General features: G+C 43.0%; 1 protein-coding gene across 2 annotated transcripts in view; it reads left to right on the forward strand.

The window, feature by feature from the left end:
- The first annotated feature begins 7 nt into the window (after positions 1-7).
- sertad2b (SERTA domain containing 2b) overlaps positions 8-23,060 on the forward strand; it is a 64,493-nt gene continuing 41,440 nt past the window's right edge. The window contains exon 1 of one of the 2 annotated variants that reach the window (XM_043696693.1): positions 8-438. The gene's annotated coding sequence lies outside the window, so the exon portion shown is untranslated. Of the gene's footprint in view, positions 439-18,179; positions 18,385-23,060 lie in introns of those variants that run through there. The other variant, XM_043696692.1, reaches the window with a different exon arrangement.

The raw sequence follows: 23,060 nt of genomic DNA on the forward strand, positions 1-23,060 counted from the left end.
TGTTCCTGAGGGGAGACTGTGCGGATACAGCAGTTTCTGAGGGGAGGCTGTGTGGATACAGCTGTTCCTGAGGGGAGGCTGTGCGGATACAGCTGTTCCTGAGGGGAGGCTGTGCGGATACAGCTGTTCCTGAGGGGAGGCTGTGCGGATACAGCTGTTCCTGAGGGGAGGCTGTGCGGATACAGCTGTTCCTGAGGGGAGGCTGTGCGGATACAGCTGTTCCTGAGGGGAGGCTGTGCGGATACAGCTGTTCCTGAGGGGAGGCTGTGCGGATACAGCTGTTCCTGAGGGGAGGCTGTGCGGATACAGCAGTTTCTGAGTATTGTAGCTTTGGAAAGCGGAACGATATTTTGTTGGAGACACTGGTGAAGATTGAAGCAGTGGGCGCACTGGCCTTCCATCCCTGCTCGGGGCTGGACAGCACATTTCCAGCGGGCGGTAAGTTGGGACTTGTCACCGGGACTGAGGGCTTGGGGAGTGGGAACAAGTGATGCAGAGGCCATGGGATCACCCATAATCCCCAATCCCCCTACCCCAACCCAACCCCAAACCTTGCCCCACCTCTGCCACCACCAAAACCTCCCTGCCACACACACCTTGCCCCCAATACACCCCCACCCTCCATCTACATTTCCACCCACAGCCTGCACACGCTATCCCTATAACCACCCTTCACACCTCACCCTCTCACCCACTCTCCATTCACCCTCTACACACACACCCTCAACACGTTCTACACCCCCACTCTTTCTACACACACCCTCCACACCTACACAGTTCAGACTCTCCATAAACGTTCCCCCCCCACTACACACACATGCCTTTGCCACAGTCTCTTCCACCCCCAACCCCATCCTCCCTCTGCACATAGCCATGTAAGCTCCCGCCCCGGTAAATGATCATGTCGAGCTTGGTTGAGTCACTAATCTGAAAGAGTGAGTTGGTGTTGGCTGATGCTGAGTGGGTAACTCGGTGATAATACAGCTGGACTTTGGCTCAGCTACAGTTCAGAGAGACTGGCTGAGAGCTCAGCAAGTACTGAGGAGGGGTCCATTCCTGAATTCACTTGTCAGTTATTAAACAGAGTCTGTCCTCAACAGGTTTCTTTGTAAAGGTAAACCCATCCCGAAGCTTCAAGCAGTCAGCCTGAGTACGCACCCCTTTAAATTGCTGAGTTGGGTATGGGGTTCAATTACCTTTTGTAAGAGCTGGTGATTTTGTTACTTTAAAACGTGACTTTCACAATTATGTAAAAAATAAGTTTGTTTGTAAGTCTTTGGTGAAAGTTCCAACTGCACTTTTCACTATTTTGAAAAGGGAGCCACTTGTGTAATGATGAATAGTTGGATGTGGATATTTCATTTTTGTGTTTAGTCAGAGATAGTGCCAGTGGCACAGTGACTGGGGGATGATCAATCAGAGAAAGTGTAGATGCTTCAGAGATATAATGTTTCCAAACTGCAACCTCAAAGAGTGATCATAAGAGTTTCAGGTAACTTAATTAGTTATTCAGAGTGGCTGGGACAGTGCAAACTAATATAGTAATATTATAATCAAGTGATTCACTGAATGTCTGTAAGAGTTTCCTGTATGCCAGTTATTAGTATCTTGTACTTGGGATGGCACAGTGGTTAGCACTGCTGCCTCACAGCACCAGAGATGGCACAGTGGTTAGCACTGCTGCCTCACAGCACCAGAGATCCGGGTTCAATTCCCGCTTCAGGCGACTGTCTATGTGGAGTTTGCACATTCTCCCCGTGTCTATGTGGGTTTCCTCCCACAGTCCAAAGATGTGCAGGTCAGGTGAATTGGTCATGCTATAAAATGCCCATAGTGTGCAGGGATGTGTGGGTTAGGCGAGCGAGTCACAGGTAAATGTAAGCGAATGGGTTTGGATGGGATACTCTTCAGAGAGTCAGTGTGGACTTGTTGGGCCGAAGGGCCTGTTTCCACACTGTAGGGATTCTAGTTCAAAAAAGTTGCCAAATAGTAAAAGTAAAATTGTTGTAACTTGTAGTAAAGCCAATGATTCTCTTTATAAAGAAATATCTGAATAGTGGTGAACAATTCTGTTTTTAAATATTGAGAGATGTCTTGACAATATTAATCTCTCGTGTGTTTTTTTAGTATGAGCTTAATTTTGTTGTATCAGCTCAGATAATGATTCACATCCAGTCTAATCCTGTACTTTATATTTATTGTCTCCATCCAGTTCTCACTCCATTCAAGGTCCTCAGGCTGATCTCAGTGATAGTACAGCCACTGTACCCTTCAAAATGAATGGAGTTGTTTTGAGATCAATCTACTGCTGGTTGTAGATACTTTTGTGTTAAGTGCCCATTGAAGATCTGGGGAGTGGAGAGATTGGGACTAACAGTTCCACAGATGCCACCCACAAAGCCAGAGGTGGTAAGGATATTAATCCATTCAAAATGCAAGCCTCCTGATCCTGGAATTCTCTCTTTGACCTTTAGTTGATTGTCTGATCAACTGATCTTTAGATATAATATTTACTCAACTGCTTGCAATAGATCACTTGGCTCAAGTTAACAGTTGTTAATGGAATCAAATCCAGAATCCCTACTGTGTGGAAATAGGCCATTCAGCCCATTGAGTCCATACTGACCCTCTGAAGAACATCCCCCCCTCAACCTATCCCTGTCACCTTGCATTTCCCATGGCTAATCCACCTAGCCTGGATATCCCTGGACAGTATGGGCAATTTACCATGGCCAATCCACCCTACACATCTTTGTGACTGTGGGAAGAAACTGGAGCACCCAGAGAAATCTGCACAGACACTGGGAGAGCATGCAAACTCGACACAGGCAGTCACCCGGGGCTGGAATCGAACCCATGTCCCTGCCGCTGTAAGGCAGCAGTGCAAACCACTGAGCCACTGTGTCACCCCTTGTAAGGTAGGATTTTTTAAAAATTCACTCCAATAATGGATATCCAACAACTCAATGATCAAATTGCTTCAGTATTATTTCTGATTTAGATGCTAGCGCTCTGTTTTCAGATGATATTACTTGGTGTCAGTTTTTACACATGCTGATGACACCCAGATCTACCTTGTCATCCATGCTCTCAACTCATCCCATCCTGGCTGTTTTATAGGCAGTGCCAGCTCCCTGCACTGTATCTAATTAGAAAAGTGCTAGAGTGAACAAGATATATTTTATTGCATGTTTGCAGCTGGTTACAGGTTACAATGATGCAATAAACATTGTTCCAGAGACTTTGAGGAGGATCTCATTCCTTCATGGTCCATATGACACCATCATGGTGAGTGGTGCTTATGACACTCTTTAGTGTTAACCTTTTCACAACACTGTCACGGAGCTGCCAAATGTTGTCTAAAATCCGTACTGTTTCAGCAGAGTATTTCTCTGACTTGGATATTGGGAAGACAGGAACCGTTGTCTGTGTTCCCTGCTGTAATTTTAACTCATTAGGTCCCCGCTGTCTCCTAACAAACTGTTTATAACCATGGTGTTGTGTTTAATCTCCGTATGAAATTCTGACCACATGTTAGCATCATCAGTAGGATTTTTAATTTTCACCTTTGTAATTTCATTCGACTCTGCCCCAGCTCCTGTCTCCCCTCACCTGCTGTCGAAATTGTCATCTCTACTTTAACTCCAGACTTGATCATTCCAGTGCACGACACTTGGATTTTCTACCTTCTACTCTCTGTCAACTTGAGGTCATCCAAACTCTGCTAAACAACCACCCAATTTTAGAATTCTCATCATTGTTTTAAAATCCTTCACATCTCAGTCATGTCAACCCAGCCCTTAACCCCCTTAACATTGAAACAGTAACAGCAGCAGCTTATGGATCTGGTCATCCTTGTATCAGACAGAAACATAGAGCTCTTGAGAATCCCATTTTAATTACTTCATTTGCCTGAGCTCCGAGTTCTGGAATTCCCACTTTGACCTCTCTGTAACACCTCGACCTCTCTGTAACACCTTGCCCATCCCTAATTGCCGCTTGAACTGAGTGGCTTGCTTGGCAGTTCAGAGTTAACTGCATTGATGTGGGTATGGAGTCACACATAGGCCAGACCAGGTATGGATGGCAGATTTCCCTCCCGAAAGGGCATTAGTGAACCATGTGACTGTTCCAACTATCAGTTATCACACTAAGATACATCAGTGAAGTGTCATTTCAGGTATCCTGATGTCTAAATGTGCTACATGAATACAGCTTGGTGAATTCTTGGTAAATTGATTGTTGTGTGCGTGACTCTCAATAAACAGAAGCTATTACATCTGAATTCAGCCAACCAGCTTCAGTCCTATCATGTGTGAATTGATGTGAGCTCTTGCTATCTGTAATGCTCCCCTCTCTCAGTAAAGAAATGCAAATGTTTTGAAGCATTGATTTCAACTCTGCATATCGGTGAGATAATAGGTACAGAGCAGTAGATGGAAAACATCAATCACTTCAGGTGGTTTTCGAAGATGATTTTCCATTCTCATCCTGCTTAATAGTTTGGTTTTTGATCTGGGCTCATAAGCTCAATGGGTTTGCTAGCTATTTAGTCATTGCTGGATGCCAATTACACACACTGTCTCCCAATTGCACTGTGCTTGTACTTTACCTGCTTAAAAGAAGATTGGAAAATGCTTTTCTGTAAATATTATGCTTTTTTAAAATCTATGATAAACTTCAGGTAAGCAGACAGGGTAGTGAAGAAGGTGTTTGATATGCTTGCCTTTTTTTGGTCACTGGATTGAGTACAGGAGTTGGGAGTCATATTGTGGCTGTACAGGATATTAGTTAGGCCTCTTTTGGAATACTGCATTCAGTTCTGGTCTCCCTGCTGTATGAAAGAGGTTGTGAAACTTGAAAGGATTCAGAAAAGATTTACAATGGTGTTGTCAGAGTTGGAGAGTTTGAGTTAAGGGAGAGACTGAAATGGCTGAGGCTGTTTTCCCTGAAGCATTGGAGGCTAAGGGGTGACCTTATAGAGGTTTATAAAATCATAAAGGGCATGGACAGGGTAAATAGACAACGTCATTTCCCCAGAGTAAGGGAGTCCAAAACAAGACAGCATAGGTTTAAGGTGAGAGGGGAAATATATAATAGGGATCTAAGAGGAAGCTTTTTCATGCAGAGGCTAATGGTGTATGGACCAAGCTGCCAGAGGAAGTGGTGGAGGCTGGTACAATTGCAACATTTAAAATGCATCTGGATGGATACATGAATAGGAAGGGTTTAGAAGGATATGGACCAAATGTTGGCAAATGGAACTAGATTTATCTAGGATATCTGGTTGGTATGGGCGAGTTGAACCGAAAGGTCTGTTTCCAAACTGCGCAGCTCTGTGAGTCTAAGTTTAAAGCCCAGAGCTCTCTGTTGAAACTTGCAGCTGTTTATGAGCCCATTGTTTCAAAATAATTAGAATTAAACTTTTTTTGAGTGTTGACGATTGTTTATATATCATTGGTTCTTACTGTATTTATATAGCTGCCCAGGCAGATCAATATAGCAGCTCCTGATTCTTTGCAGCCAATGGAGGTGGGGTATCTGTGCGTTGATATGTAGCTGACTCTGATTTCTGCCACTGAACACAGTTTTTCAATGTCTGTGTCTGATATAAGGGCTAACAGCTTCATAAACTACCATTGTTGTCTTTTGATGAATGGAATTAACTTGTTTGTTATAAATTAAACTTCAAAATTGGACTTTACACCATCTGATGTTTTTGTTTTTGAAATCCCATAAAGAGTCGGTGAGTTTGTCCATTAACAGATGAAGACCCGATCTATAGTCACATTTATTCCCACACAATCTGGAAGTTTGTGCTTTGTTCACCCTTACTGATCCAAAGTAATTTAAGAATTGGTGTATGTCAATAAAATCCATTATTTTTGTGTTGCTTGACTTATCATTGTTACTTTTGTTCAGTATCCTGGTTTCTCACCCTCTCTACACTTTCCTCGTGCGCGTGCTCTCTCTCTCTCTCTGTCTCTCCTCTCTCTTCCCCCAACTCCACTCCTCAGCCTGAGAGAAAGAGGCTGACAGGTATTTATTGCTGATGAAGAAGCAATGTATTGAACTTCAACTCTACTCCTCTGCATTGGGATGGCGTGCCGGAATTCCAAATGCTCCAGACGTCTCTGTCTGTTCAAATCATGCCACGTGCATAATTTTTGTCTTTTTTGGCAAACATGAGATTAAACGTTTATTTAGCCATTTCCATTTTGGAATACTTTTACAGAATGGGATTTCACAGTAAATCCATCAGTTTGTAAACTATCCATCTGTGGAACAGTAGATTTAGCTCCTGCCACCACTAATGGCAGACTCGGGAAGTACTGACTTTGAGGTGGGAATTGCCAGATTTCATTGTAATATTTTGAGTGTCTTTGGTGCATATTGAACAAAATTAATTGTGTTAGTGGGAGGGAGGGTGAGGGGCACACAAATTTAAGTCGATGTTTTAAAAATGTGTGGCACCTTTATTGTAATAAACCACCCAAATAGAGCTTTACAAGAACATTATAAAACAGTGTAGCATCAAGTTTTCTTTCTGAAACTACTGATTTGAATAATCCTAGTTAAGTCTAGAAAATCTTTCTAAAGAGCTGCTTGATCACAGTTTTGGCTGTCTCTCATTTTGTCCAATGTTGGACATTGGTGTAATAATGAGATTGTGACTGGTTAGCAAGGTTAGATCTCACGGAATACAGGGAGAACTAACCATTTGGATACAGAACTGGCTCAAAGGTAGAAGACAGAGTGTGGTGGTGGAGGTTTGTTTTTCAGACTGGAAGCCTGTGACCAGTGGAGTGCCACAAGGGTCGGTGCTGGGTCCACTGTTTTTCATCATTTATAAAAGTGATTTGGATGTGAGCATAAGAGGTACAGACCTTGGAGTGCAGGTTCATAGCTCCTTGAAAGTGGAGTCGCAGGTAGATAAGATAGTGAAGGTGGCGTTTGGTATGCTTTCCTTTATTGGTCAGAGTATTGAGTACAGGAGTTGGGAGGTCATGTTGCGCTGTACAGGACATTGGTTAGGCCATTGGTGGAATATTGTGTGCAATTCTGGTCTCCTTCCTATCGGAAAGATGTTGTGAAACTTGCAAGGGTTCAGAAAAGATTTACAAAGATGTTGCCGGGGGTGGAGGATTTGAGCTACAGGGAGAGGCTGAACAAGCTGGGGCTGTTTTCCCTAGAGGGTTGGAGGCTGAGGGGTGACTTTATAGAGGTTTATAAAATCATGAGGGGCATGGATAGGATAAGTAGACAAAGTCTTTTCCCTGGGGTGGGGGAGTCCAGAACTAGAGGGGCATAGGTTTAGGGTGAGACGGGAAAGATATAAAAGAGACCTAAACGGCAACTGTTTCACACAGAGGGTGGTACGTGTATAGAATGAGCTGCCAGAGGAAGTGGTGGAGGCTGGTACAATTGCAACATTTAAGAGGCATTTGGATGGGTATATGAATAGGAAGGGTTTGGAGGGATATGGGCCGGGTGCTGGTAGGTGTGACTAGATTGGGTTGGGATATCTGGTCAGCATGGACGGGTTGGACCGAAGGGTCTGTTTCCATGCTGTACATCTCTATGACTCTATTAGGATAAAGATCGTCGCTGCAATGGTTTTTTTTTTAACTTTTAAAAACAATGATCATTAACAGTGTTGCTATTATGTACCTGCTAAACTATTCACCATCTCTGGAGTAGAGTGGTGCTGGAAAAGCACAGCAGTTCGGCTTTTGCCCGAAATGTCGGTTTTCCTGCTCGTCGGATGCTGCCTGACCTGCTGTGCTTTTCCAGCGCCACTCTAATCCAGAATCTGGTTTCCAGCATCTGCAGTCATTGTTTTTACCTATTCACAATCTCTGCCCTGAGTTGTCTAGTGTAGTGAAGACAACTGGTTATTGGGAACTTGAGATACAAGGCTAGTAGCATTTTGAAAAAAAATAACTGTGCAGTTTTTTGAACAATGTGTGTCGCCTGGTTATAGATATCTGATCATTTCAACTTGTCTTGTGTCATTAAGTGCCTCTGAGATAGTGATTGTAACATAATAAATAACAAAATAGTTGCTTGAGTAAATGAATACAAAGTCTTGTCCCTAGCATTTATTCATAGAACATAGAACATAGAACAATACAGCACAGAACAGGCCCTTCGGCCCACGATGTTGTGCCGAACTTCTAACCTAGATTAAGTACCCATCAATGTACCTATCCAAATGCCGCTTAAAGGTCGCCAATGATTCCGACTCCACCACTCCCACGGGCAGCGCATTCCATGCCCCCACCACTCTCTGGGTAAAGAACCCACCCCTGACATCTCCCCTATACCTTCCACCCTTCACCTTAAATTTATGTCCCCTTGTAACACTCTGTTGTACCTGGGGAAAAAGTTTCTGACTGTCTACTCTATCTATTCCTCTGATCATCTTATATGATCATCATTCATTTAAATACATGTCGAGCAGTCTAGTGTTTAGTACTTGAGGCTAGAAATGCAAGAGCAAAGAAGGTGCATGAAGACATTTGTATTTTTAAACAAACTTTTTAATCAAATTGGCTCGTAATATATAAGGCTGAATGGAATTACAGTCATACCTAAATCAAAATTAAGAAATTGTCGAGGTTGTAGATTAATAAAATTGTCAAAAATTATAAAATACCAAAGTAGATTGACTGACTTTCTTTTAAATCTGTGGCTATTGGCAATGGGGGAGAGTAAGGCTGAGGCCACATGGATCAACCATGATCTTACTGAAAGGCAGAGCAGGCTCGATGGGCTGAATGGCCTGCTCCTGTCCCTAATTCATATGCTCATTTGTGAAAAAGAAAAACAATTTATACGTGTAATTCTATGCTTAAGATATTGGCAGGAGGTTACCTTGACTCAGCTCTGCACTTCCAAACAGTAATTTTGGAAATGGTCAGGTGCAGACTGCAGAAGGTCACTCATGGGCGTCACCAGCTATTGTGCCATTTCATCAACCTGGGTTTCGAAAGACTGAAAAAGAGGAATATGGGTACTAAGAATGTTGATTCTGAGAAAGGGGATAAGAATCCTGTTGACCATGCACCTTACCTTATTTTCTCTCTCGGGAAGATTGCAGATTAGAGAACAATTTTGTTTTAGGGGCCTATACCCATTCAGAACTGAACAATCAAAGCCACATGGGTTATTATCCTTGCAGCCGTGAGATTGAGATGTGACTATCACCGGATCAGTCTCAGTATCTCAGGAACCTAGATTTTAGAAGTGAAAGGGTGTTGACTAATCCATCCAAGACTAATGAGATCCTAAAGTTCTATAAAATGTAAAGACAAAGTTGCTCTGTGCTCAAGCACACATTTAGGGGTGAATGTGTGGGAGCCATTGCTTTACTAAGTGACTTGAGAGTGATTCCTGGGACTTTTAATTTTGGAAAGTAAATTTACTTAAATGTTTCTATAACAACTGAAATTAACCAGAATTTGCAGAGCTTGTGTTTTACTGGGAGGCACATCTCTGAAATGTATTGTAAGGTTGACTAGCTGGTAATTGAAGGGAAGTTCCTATAAGGTCAGCTCTCGGAAATATTGCTCAATCAGAATCCTAGCTACAAAGTAGTTTACTAGGGAGCTATATTATTGTTGTTGTGTAATTCTGGATCACAACATCTCATCCTGTTTACCACAGTGATACTACTGCAGTAGAGAATGTCAGTGGGAGTGGGAGATGACTGGACTGGGAGAGGTTTTAATATGCAACTATATATTGATACATAAACAAATCAGTTAAACTCTACCACCAGAAAATGTTTAAACTTAAAGAAACAAGAATGAACTGCAGCAAGTGCTGCAAGTGTGCAATTGTGCGCTCCTGTGAAAACATGGAGAAACTATTTTCAAAAGAGTGTGGCCTTACTGAAAGAATTATGCTGGCCATGATAGGGGAGACTGTGTCTCTTGGGCTAGAAATAAGCAGGAAGAATACAGAACCTTTCAGAGTCAGAATAAAACCTGTGTGTTTAGAGAGAAAAGAATCTTTTATGCATTTAATAAACCAGCTCAGAATATCAGCCCCTATTCACTTTGGGGCTGATGGCTAGCTGTATTGTCCAGCTGAATATTTTTGTCACATGTTAATCAGCGATAACCATCCAGAATGAATGAAAGAGGTGCCTTTATATCGAACTGTTAACATCTTCAGTTTGTCCCACAGTGAGTGAAGTTTGAAATGCAGTCACAGTTATAATGTAGGTATCTTGTAGTATCTGAATATTAAGTATACTGCTGGGTGGCAGCCCCTTGTTTGAGCCAGTGACCAGTGCTTGCTTGTTGGATGTAACTTTGCTGAGCCATGGTTTAGAGAGGATCAGTAAAATATAGCCTCTGATACTTGACAAAGCCACCACCATTGTTGATGTTAATTACTTCAGAGTGGAATGTGGATCAACATGTACCCAATGGTGCTCTGTTAAAGTGATTTTCAGACCGGTTCTGGGTGATTTCCTTATGTGAATAGACCGTAGATCTGAATAAGTAGGTTTTTATTCATTTAGAGCTTTTGGTTGGTCAAATGTAGTACCCCAGATTATCCTGTCTGATATTTTATGATGATTCTACTTTTCTCAAACTCTCCTCCAAAAAGTTTCACCAATTTACCAAAAAAAACTTTTCAAAAAAAAAAACAAGTCCATAGCGACCATTTACCATTATTAGTTGTTGTAAGAACCTGAAAATGTGTTGCTGGAAAAGCACAGCAGGTCAGGCAGCATTCAAGGAGCAGGAGCTGCACTTTTCCAGCAACACATTTTCAGCTCTGATCTCCAGCATCTGCAGTCTTCACTTTCTCTCTGTTGTAAGAACCTATCTGGTTCACTGATGTCTTTAAAATGGTAATCTGCTGGCCTTACCTGTTCAGGCCTAGATGTGACTCCAGTCCACAGCAGTGTGGTTGGCTGTTAATTACCCTCTGAAATGGCCTGGAGAGAGACTCGGGTTGAGGGCAATTTGGGGTGGACAGCAAATACTGGCCTTGTCAGCAACACTTAGCTCCCATGAAAGAAGAAAAGACCCAGCTACTGTTAATTAAGGAATTCTCAGGTTTTCCTCACCAGGTCGTTTAATATAATTATTGTCTTGTCACAGAGGGTGTGCAACAGAGATTCACCAGCGAGATTTTGGGGATAGTGGGATTGGCTTGGGTGAGATTGGGGGCGCTGGATCTGCGTTCTCTGGAATGTTGAAGAATGAGTGATGACCTCACTGAAACTTGTTACAAACCTTGAAAGGCGTGACAGTGTGGCTGTAGGTCGGTTCCCCCCCCCCCCCTCCCCTGGGCTGGTGAGTCTTGAACCGGGAGCACAATCTCTGAATAAGTGGCAGAAAATGAGGGACAGCTTTGTACTTCATGTGGTGAATCTTTAGAATCTTCTCTCGCAGAGGGCTTTGGAGGCATCCATCATTCAACAGGTTCAAAACCGAGATTGCTAGATTCCTGAAGAATGACATCAGAAAGACTGAGAATAGTGGGGGAGGGGTGGGGGAATGGTGTAGAACAGCCATGATCAATTGGAATAGTTAAACAGACTCAAGGGACTGCACAGCCCTGTCCTGTTATAAAAGCAAAATACTGCAGATGGTGAAATCTGAAATGGGACAAGTGCTGGAAATACACAGTTACAAATCCCCCAACACCAGGTTAGAGTTCAACAGGTTTATTTGGAAGCACTAGCTTTCAAAGCGCTGCTCCTTCATCAGGTGGTTGTAACAAGAATGGTATAACCTGGTGTTGTGTGGTCTTTAACTTTGTACACTCCAGTCCAACACTGACACCTCTAAATCATGGAAATACTCAGCAAGCCTTGAATTTATTGTCATGTGTACCGGAGCAAAGCTTTTCACTGTGCCTCAGTACACGTGGCAATAAATTCAGTTCAATTTTCTGTTTCAATGTTTCAGATCCAGTATGACTTCTTTAGAACTTTGGCCTCCTATGTCACAGCACCAGTCACCATTGCCCTTATCAATGTTACCCTGAATCTAAAATATTGTCTGATGTGTGTTTTCAAAGCGCAGTACTTTAAGACTACAGGAGGCTATTTTGTGTGAGTTAGTGCACAATGAATATGAACAGTGGGTGCTGTCCTCTAGGGAGCACCTCATCAAACAAATGACGACATCTTTCATGGAGAAGTATCTGAATAATAAGCATCTGAGTAATGCTTTTGGTATTGTTAAGTGGAAAATTTTAATTTCTTCAGCTGTTTCTGGTTTCAATCTGCCATCTTCCTCTTGTAGTTATCAATGAGAAGCTTGGGATGGAGTTTTATATTTAGGGATTGGTTCTAAAGCAATGACAAAATCAAATATTTGATTTGACTTCAGAAATTAACTGGTTGGAAATGTTTTTACCTTGATGGGTTGTTAATTTATGCTGCATTTTTTTTAAGTAAACTACCTTTGAAAGCATACATCTTGTGATGGATGCTGTGTCTTTCTTAAGCAATAAACAACCAAAAGTAGTTCTTCAAGTATATCATCTTGTAACGGCCCTCATCAAATATTTTCTTGATTGCTGTTTGCAACAATGTAAAAGAACGCTTGTAGATTTATTGTAGGTTGAATCTAAGCCGGCATTGTCCTTTTGAAAACTTGTAACAGATCTGTGACTTTTTAAATATGTCCCTGTTAATTGTGAAAAGCATCAGTTGTTGGATTGACAGCTTTCTGAGCTTAACATTCTTGATGTTTGGAAGTGTGTATAGGATGGTGATAGGGGAGGGAGCAATTTAAGGTGACAACTTTCAGCTAATGTTATTTGGTGTATTGGCAGGACATTAAAAGAGTTTTTTTCCTACAGTGCATTATTAATATGGTAAATGAGCTGAGAGACACATACAAAGTCTGCCAACACTCCCTGTCTATTGAGCCTCATGAAAAATGGATATTTGGGAGTTGGGCCAGGGGTGAGGTGAGGGGTGGGTGCTGTTGGATTATATTGCATATTGGTCCTGGAGGGTAGACCATCAACTGCCTGTTGTACAGTTTATATTGAAGCTGGCAGAAATGGAATTGGATGGGAGTAAAGTTTGGGGAGGTGGGGTGCTGTTTGGGTTCAGCTCATCACCTCCAGAGATCCAACCCTCCCTCTACACTGAGTCACCGGAATAGATTTTTGGCTGGGTGTTACAGATTGGGTGTCCTTTACCGAAACTGTATGATTTTAATTTCCACTAAAGCCACGGATATGTTTTAAAGTATACATTCTTTGAAGCTGCCCTTGTTCCTGGGAATTAGGCTTCATACCATGGCTAGTTTGATTTACAATTATTTGTTATCCACTGCAGTGTCTGAAAATTGTTTCTATAGTAACATGTTATTTACAATTGCATGTCTTTTGGTTTGATTTTCTTGTGTAATATTTCACTATTTCCCCTCCCTTTCTCACAGTCAGATTTCATCCATCATGATCATTGTGGTTGGCTTTTGGTTCAACTCCTTCCACACTTCACTTTTGATGCATTGCTCTAAAACATAATCTAACGGTAGTAATTTGCTTGTTTCTGTGACAATTTTTAAAAAAATATCTTAAGAATTCTCATATAAGTTGACATTTTAAATTTTACTTCATTGATTGATTGGTTCTGTTGATCCCTAATTGCCCTTAAGGTGGTCATTAGTTGCTTTCTTGGGCTTCTCGAGGCCATTCAGTATAGGTTTCCCCACAATACCATTAGAGACAGAATTCTGGGATTTTAACTTTGCAGCATTAAAGAAACAAACAATATCTTTCCAAATCAGGATGGTGAATGGCTTGGAGGGATCTTGCAGGGGGTGGTGTTTCCAAGTATCTGCTTTCCTTGGCTTTCTAGGTGGAAGTGGTCATGGGTTTGGAAGGTGCTGTCTAAGGAGCCTTGGTGAGGTATTGCATTGTGTTTTGTAGCTGGTACACATTCTGTTACTGAGTGTCAGTATTGGAGAGCGAGGGCATGGTGCCAATCAAATAAACTGCTTTGACTTGGATGGTGTCAAGCTGCTTGAGTGTTGTTGGAGCTGCACTCATCCAGGGCAAGTGGGGAGTATTCCATCTCACTCCTGACTTGTGCCTAATAGATGGAGGACTGACTTTGGGGAGTCAGAAAGTGACCTACATGCGGGAGTATTCCTAGTCTCTGACCTGCTTTTATAGCCACTGTGTTTATGTGGCTAATAAGAAATAAAAATTGCTGGAGAAACTCAGCAGGTCTGGCAATATCAGTGGGGAGAAAGCAGAGTTAATGTTTTAATTCCAATGAATCTTTATCCAGCTCTGAAGAGTCACTGGATATTAGATATTAACTCTACTTTCTCTCCACAGCTGCTGTCTGACCTGCTGAGTTTCACCAGTAATTTCTGTTTTCAGATCTACAGCATTTGGAGTTCTTGGCATTATTTAAGTGGCCAATCCAGTTTAGTTTCTGGTCATTAGTAACCCACAGGATTTTGATAGTGGGGATTTAGTGATCATGTAATTGAATGTCAAAAGGACGTAGTTAGATTCTCTCTCATTTCCTGGCTCTTGTTGTAGTTGGATATAGACTCTCCAGTCTCTGAAGATTTGTGAATGGTGCTGAACGTGGTGCAATCATCAACGAACTTGCCCACTTCTGACCTTCTGATGGAGGGAAGGTCATTGATGAAGCAGCTGAAGATGGTTGGGCTGAGGACACTACCCTGAGGGACTCCTGCAGAAATGTCCTGGAGCTGGAATGACTGACCTCCAACAACAACAATAATTATCTTCCTATGTGACTGACCTCCAACAACAACAATAATTATCTTCCTATGTGCTGGGTATGACTCCAACCTTTGGAGAGTTTTCATTGGTACCATTTTCATTGCCTTTAACTTTGTTGTTTGTCACCCAAATGCGTCCTCCTTATTGTGAAGATATGATGGGTGTGATTGTGATGGTGTTGGTTGGCCCTCTGTTTCCTCTCTATATTGTCCAGCAGCTGTTGGGATGACTGGAGCTGGAATGCCCTCTGTTTTTTTTCGAGTTATTTTAAATAGTACACAACGTTGTTTGGGTAGATTTGTTGGGTTTAGAATTTGCAGTCTGCGGGGTCTGCCACACTCAGCTTGTCCGAGCAAATGGTGTTTGATCTCAGTTTCCTAACAACTTCTCAAAGGTTCAACTTGACTTACTGACCAAGAGATTGCCAGCTAAGCTACCAAGAATGGTGGACAATTCGGTCAGTATCTCCTTGCCAAATTGTCTGATTTATTTGCGCACTTTGTCTTCACATTGTCTTTAGTTTTGTGGAGATTTCAGACTGATCCAGCCTGAAATAGTGATCTGCTTTGCCACTGCTGGGTGTGTGAGTGACAGCCTGAGGGATGTCAGTCCTTCTCCACCTCTGGCCCCTTGTACTCAATCTTCATCCTGAGTGACTGTTGTACCAGACGGTTGGCCTGAAAGGGTTAACTTAGAAACTTTGGAATAGCTCTGCCTGCTGAAAGATAAATGTCTGTCTCTGGGAAAGACTAGTTATTGGGAGGAGTGAGTTAGTTCTAAGAAGTTGTTCTAAGTTAGTCAGCTCTAGAATGTACAGCTATCTAAATTAGATTAGGATCCCTATAGTGTGGAAACAGGCCCTTCGGCCCAACAAGTCCACACTGACCCTCCGAAGAGTAACCCACTCAGACCCATTTCTCTCTGACACCTAACACTATGGGCAATTTAACATGGCCAATTCACCAGCCCTGCACATCTTTGGACTGTGGGAGGAAACCAGAGCATCTGGAGGAAACCCACGCAGACAAATAGGAGAATGTACAAACTCCACACAGGCAGTCGCCTGAGGCTGGAATTGAACCTGGGACATGGTGCTATGGGGCAGCAGTGCTAACCACTGAGCCACCGTGCTGCCCCATATCGTAGGCATAGCTACTGTCACTCAGGAGATAAGTGTCTTTTGCCTAATGTTATTGTGGTTGTGGGAAGCCAGCATTCCAGAAACTCCAGTTAAGCTTTTAGGAATATGAGTTTGAATCCCCACATAGCAGATGGTGAAATTTGAATATAATAGTCTGGAATATGGAGTAATGTAACATTCATGTAACCAAAATCGATTATAGTAAAAACTAACCTGGTTCTTTAATGTCCTTTTTAGGAAGGAATCTGCCATCCTTGCCCAGTCTGGCCTACATGTAACTCCAGGCACACAGCAATTTGGTTAAGCCTTAGCTGCCTTCTGGGCAATTAGGGATGGACAATAAATGCTGACCTAACCAGTGATGCCCAAATCCCATAAACGAGTTATAAAGAAATCCCAAGTGAATTTACTTTGTTCAACACACAATAGTAAATTAGTGCTGTTTCTGCCAAAGAGTTGCTGACCTTAAATGGTGAAGGATTAACCATTAATAAGCCCCATGGACTAACATTATAAGAGTGGTTGGGTGGCAGAAAATCTATCCAAAGATGATCAGATCCTAGCTGCGGGAAACTATTACAACAATGAGCCTTACTTTTAGCTGCCCAGGTCATAATTTCCTAATATTGTCTCCCTAAACCTTGCCTCATTTTTCATGATACTCTATTAAACTTCTCCAAGCTTTTGGTCATCTGTATTAACATGTCCTGCTGTGGGGAGATGTCAGCCACATGAAATTTCATGACATTTCTGGAGTTGTATAAATGCGATGAAATATAGCGCATTGTCTGTTTTTGAACATGGCACAGTATTTCTCTAACTTCACACAGTACAAAGCTGTGAACAGCAAAGTAAACCGGGGGAGGGGGGGGGGGGAAGAAGAGAGAGAGAGCAAGCAGCTCATTCCATACATGTACCACCCTCTGTGTGAAAGGTTGCCCCTTAGGTCTCTTTTATATCTTTTCCCTCTCACCCTAAATCTATGCCCTCTAGTTCAGGACTCCCCAACCCCAGGGAAAAGACTTTGTCTATTTACCCTGTCCATGCCCTCATGGTTTTATAAATCTCTATAAGGACACCCCTCAGCTTCCGACCCTCCAGGGAAAACAGCCCCAGCCTGTTCAACCTCTCCTTATAGCTCAAATCCTCCGACCCTGGCAATATCCTTGTAAATCTTTTCTGAACCCTTTCAGGTTTCACAATGTCCGATAGGAGGGACACCAGAATTGCACGCAATATTCCAACAGTGGCCTAACCAATGTCCTGTACAGCTGCAACATGACCTCCCAACTCCTGTACTCAATACTCTAACCAATAAACGAAAGCATACCAAACACCTTCTTCACTATCCTATCTAGTTCTGACTCTACTTTCAAAGAGTTATGAACCTGCACTCCAAGGTCTCTTTGTTCAGCAACACTCCCTCGGACCTTACCATTAAGTGTATAAGTCCTGCTAAGATTTGCTTTCCCAAAATGCAGCACTTTGCATTTATCTGAATTAAACTCCATCTGCCACTTCTCAGCCCATTGGCCCATCTGGTCCAGATCCTGTCGTAATCTGAGGTAACCCTCTTTGCTGTCCACTGCAACCTCCAATTTTGGTCAAGAGTGTGGTGCTGGAAAAGCACAGCAGGTCAGGCAGCATCTGAGGAGCAGGAGAATCGACGTTTCGGGCATAAGCCCTTCATCAGGAACTTCCTGAAATGTCAATTCTCCTGCTCCTCGGATGCTGCCTGACCTGCTGTGCTTTCCCAGCAACACATTCCCAATTCTGACCTCTAGCATCTGCAGTCCTCACTTTCTCCTACATCCCAAATTTGGTGTCATCTGCAAACTTACTAACTATACCTCTTCTGCTCACATCCAAATCTTTGATATAAATGACTCAGGCCTGCCTATGGGCTGGTTAATCAGTAAAGCTGTCTTGATAGTATCTCCAAATTGCTTGCATTCTCTCTCTCGTGCTGTTTACTGGTGTGTGTGTGAGAGAGTGAGGGGGGTGGTGTTGGGGGCAGAGGGCAGTGTTAGGGAATGAGTCTAATGTCAGAAGCTAGCATACAAGAGTGTCTTTTAAAAAAAAAGTTTTACTTATTTTTAAAGGAAATGGTACCAGCCCTGGGAATGAATAAAATGCAGCTTTTTTTCCTCTGTCGGTAACTAACGGGTGTGTGACGAAATGGCACAGCCCCATCAGCAGGCTGAGCTGTTGGAGTTGTTCGGTGGGGGAGGGGTGAAAAGGAAGCTGTTTCTAGAGAATGCATTACTCTAGCAGTCAGCACAGGAACTGTGCTCGAGTCACGTAACTGAGGCTAATGGGTGAGTGCCACCTTCCAGCTCCATTCTGGTTAGTCCTGTGGACTTGCTGTTAATTACACCAAGGTGACGGGCTGCTTTGAAGATCCCTTTGGTATCAGAGTGGGAAAGGCTGCTCTGTCAGGATCTTCTACTGATCGATTACTGCTGCATTAATGAATGCTGTAAATACAGGTAATTTATGGGATGTGCCGTCCATGTTTCTAAGTGTTTGTAAATCCAGTGGGTCAGTTTTCCTGTGTACTTCAGCTGATTATAAACTAGTGATCTCACTTTATGCTAACAATTACATTCTGAATGCAACATTCTACATGCAGAGCAAGGCAGGTTGCTTCTTTTTAAATTCTGGATTAGTGGTGCTGGAAGAGCACAGCAGTTCAGGCAGCATCCGAGGAGCAGTAAAATCAATGTTTCGGGTAAAAGCCCTTCCTCAGGAATCCTGGTGAAGGGCTTTTACCCGAAACGTTGATTTCGCTGCTCCTTGGATGCTGTCTGAATTGCTGTGCTCTTCCAGCACCACTGATCCAGAATCTGGTTTCCAGCATCTGCAGTCATTGTTTTTACCTGCTTTTTTTTAAAACATAGATTTCAAATCTCTTTAATTATCAGAATTGATCTCATCACCATGTCAGGATAGATAGCATTATTAGTCAGGAAGAACACAAGAGTACTCCATTTCTGATTTGGGTTTTTATAACAGTGACTGCCCCTGTTATTTGCTAACAGTGTCACTTCCCTGTTAAACCAGGATGAGTGTTATACCCGAGGACAAGTGGAGATCATTCTCACTGGATCTCAGCAGCATTTCAAATGCTCCTGGATGAAAGGAGTCTTTAGAAGTTCGGCCGTGTAACAGCTTGGGTAAGGAGTAGGTGTGAGCAGTGCACTCAGAGTGTGGGGACCTGAATCAGAGGAACCCATTCACGTGAACTCTTACATTTACTTCTGCAAGAAATCTACCGGTCTTGGGCGCTGCTGATGTGTTTAAAATCTGAAGCTTTTGTGTAGTATCTGCACACAGTCACGTATGAAATAAGAGTCTCGACCAGTTTAATTATCCTTCAGTAAGATATTGTAAAACTGTTAAATTGCAAATGAGCAGTTTGAGCTGGCTGGGTCAGTAACCTAATCCACATATTCCAAAGGACAAGGGTTCCTGTGGCACAGAGCTAGAAAATTGGAGCAAAGGTTGGAGGGAAATATCGAATGGAAACAGTCCTTTCCACAGCTGTGTGACTTGTCAGGATACTCCATGTTCTGTGCAATGTTTTGGTTATACTTGGAGTAATATTCTCTATTGAACCATGAGTTGTACAACATTAAAGTTATTCGCAGATACTTTGCTTACTTTAAAACAGAGAGGGTGTTAATGGAGAGATGGTGAGTTGCCACATTAATCTTCTGAAGAACAGAAAAGATTAGTGACACGGTACAGTGTTAGCAGTTTGACACTTGCTCAGCAATGTTTAATACAAATGAGTTAGCCTTTCAGAAGAAGCAGCTCTTTGCTTTTTGTTTAAGCTGTTTGTGGTGCTGCTCACTTTGTACACTCTGGCTCTCAGTCACAGCTGACCTGAGACTTTCACTTCCCTTTTTTAGCTGATCGGGCCCCTCCAAAGCAGTAGAAACAGCAGCCTCCCCCTGGGGAATAGAAACCAACCTCTCTGTGTTGCTGCTTGTTGTGTAAGACTTTGAGCACCAAGCGTCCATGTTGTGTAGGGACTGGGGTGGGGACATGGTGCACGGTGGCCATGGGGGGGGTTATAGGAAGTTGGTATATGTCGGGTTGTAATGGAGCAGGGGGCGAGCGATGGGTTCAGAAGTAATTGAGTTTAAGATTTTTGGAACATCAAACATCATTAATGACTAAATAAATACAAGCTAATTCTCCTCTTCCTCTATTTCACTTACTTTCCCTACTGTAACTCAAGCTCCCTCCCGCTCCCTCCCTCTCTCTGTCCGTCTGTCTCACTTTTTCCCACCGTCTGTCTCGATTCCTCCCTCCCTCCCCTCTGTCTGTCCGTCCGTCTCACTCCCTCCCTCCCCTCTGTCTGTCCGTCCGTCTCACTCGCTTCCTCCCTCCCTCCCTCCGTCCGTCTCGCTTCCTCTTTCCCTCCCTCCGTCCGTCCGTCTCGCTTCTTCCCTGTGTCCGTCCTGCTCCCACCCGCTCTCGCATGCGCGCACTCTTTTTTTTTTCCCCCTGCTCCCCTGTGCAGAGGTCACTGAGTAGTTGTTAGATCTGGGTCAGTGTTGCTTTATAACAGGTCAGCCGTCACGATGTACTCAGACTCTCAATTATTCCTGGTCCTGTCTTCATGTCTCTCCTCAGCTGCCTGGTTGAGATCGCGAGGTAACAGAGACTTGATTTTGTTTGAAGAGGCACAGAATGTTGGGGTGTAACATCAGGAGAACTGTCCAACGTGGTTCAAAAATGAACAATAAAGAAAATTGAATTTAGGATTTTGTTGAAAATGGCTGGAGGGTACCAGGGAGTGTCGGTATTGAAGCAGTCGCCATGAATCTCTGTGAAAGAGTTTAGTCTGTGAGTGGTGACGGTCCCAGTTGCTGGCACAGTGCCCCTACGATAGATTGACAGTAGAATGACTGGATAATAACTACATTTTTCTTTGATTATTCAACTCAAATTTATTTTTAGGCAGACTGAACCCATTTATTTGAAACGCATCAAAGTTTTTAATGCATGTTCAAAGCATTCCAGGAAAATGAACCATGTGCAAAGTATTTGAAGGAAGGGAGGGGGGAGGCCAAATGTAGAGAATTGAACAGGACAAGGTATAACTATACACGATAGAACTGCTTATGCAAACAACAAGTAGACAAATATTCAAAATAACTTGATTCTTTGGACATTGCTGGCTGGGCCCGATTTATTTCCCATTCCAAATTATCCTGGGGAAAGGGGGAGTGAGCCACTGTCTTGAACTGCTGCATTATTGGGGTGGCCGTACAGTGCTGTTAGACAGAGAGTTCCAGGATTTTGACCCAGTGACACTGAAAGAACGGTGATATATTTCCAAGCCAGGCTGGTGAGTGGCTCGGAGGGGAACTTGGCAGGGAGTGGTGTTCCCATGTATCTGCTGCCATTGTCCTTCTAGAAACATTGAAACATCGGAAGTAGGAGGAGGCCATTCGGCCTATCTGAGCCTGCTCCATCATGGTTAATCATCCAACTCAATAACTTGTCCCTGCTTTCCCCCAGATTCTTTTATCCATTTATTCCCAAGCACTATATCTAATTCCTTCTTGAAACCATACCATGGTTTGGCCACAGGCTTACCACACAGTGAAGGAGTGTGTCCTTATCTCAGTTCCAAATGGTTTACTCTACATCCCTTGACCACTGGTTCTGGATTCTGCACCAACACTAGGAACATCCTGTATCTACCCTGCCTGGTCCTGTTAGAATTTCATAGGTTTCTGTAGCTCCCGCCTCTTGTTCTATCCTCCATTGAATATAATCCTAACCAATCCATCCTGGGTTCCTATGTCAGTCCTGCCATCCCAGGAATCAGTCTGGTAGATCTTTGTTGCACTCTGTCTATAGCAAGAACATCCTTCCTTGGATAAGGAGACCAAAACTGCCCACGATATTCCAGGTACCATCTCATTATATTTTAGTCAGTAGAGGTTGCTTTAATAATGTGCCTGGGTGAACTCCTGCAGTGCATCTGGTAGCTGGTACACACTGCTATTACTGAATGTTGGTGCAGGGAGTGAATGCTGAAAGTGTTGAATGGGTTACCATTGAAGTAGGCAGCTTTGTCGTGGATGGAGTGGAGCTGCTTGAGCTGCACCCATCCAGGCAAGTGGGGAGTATTCCATCCCACTCCTGACTTGTGCCTTGTAGATGGTGTACAGGCTTTGGGGAGTCATCAATGAACATTGCTTCTGAATGGTTTGTTATTTGGTGAAAGGTGTGAACTAGGGCTGAAATTCCAGAATGTGGTTGAAGAAGGGGCAAAAGATTGAAGGAATTCAATCTCCTCTCAATCTCCTATTCACCCTCCTCTCAGTATGAGTTTCATTTCGTGTTTGAGAAGCCAGTGCAGATCAGGAAAGGGCCTCATGAATGTGTTTAAATCAGGTTCTGTTTGCAGGCAGGAAAGTGAAGGTACTTTCACAGCCAATGGTGAAGTTGTTTTACCGAAAAATAATCTGCTGTCTGCATCCTTCCATTTACATGGAACCCCAAGAAAAATCGTTTGGGTCACTGCTGCTCAGGGTAGTGCTGGTGAAGAGCAGAGATACATTGAAGGGGCAAGTTGGATAGACACGAAAGAGAAAGAAATGGATAGGGCTGAGAGGAGGACGGTGTAGTGCAGAAATGCGAACCTGTGGCCTGTTTATTGCAGTCGATAGTTTGTAAGACAATTCTCAACATTAGCGAGTCGTCTTGTCACTTTGTTCTCTATACCATTGCATTGCGATTGCAAAAATAAGAAAGGGGAAGCATCATATAATGTTGAACTGGGAAGGTGATGTTAGTTGCCAGTTATAAATCCTTAACCAGCACTGAAATAATACTGGAAAAACTCAGCAGGTCTTGCAGCATCTGTGGAGAGAGTGAGGAAAACAGAGTTAACATTTTGAGTCCAACATGGCTCATGTTGTTCAGAATTAAAGATTTCCAGCCTCTGCAGTATTTTGCTTTTATTTGAGAAGTTAGAATTCCATATTCCTTCAAAGAAAGTTTGTGGCCTTCACTAACTAAAGGTCACTTTCACAAGCTGATTGGTATTTGGGGATCTGAATGTTTTCATTGGCCAGTATCTCTTCTCTGTATCGTTTGATTGAGTTACGCTGACCTGTTTGGGGTTGTTAATTAAAGC

The sequence above is a fragment of the Chiloscyllium plagiosum genome, chromosome 9, assembly GCF_004010195.1.
Source record: "Chiloscyllium plagiosum isolate BGI_BamShark_2017 chromosome 9, ASM401019v2, whole genome shotgun sequence".
NCBI lineage: Eukaryota > Metazoa > Chordata > Chondrichthyes > Orectolobiformes > Hemiscylliidae > Chiloscyllium > Chiloscyllium plagiosum.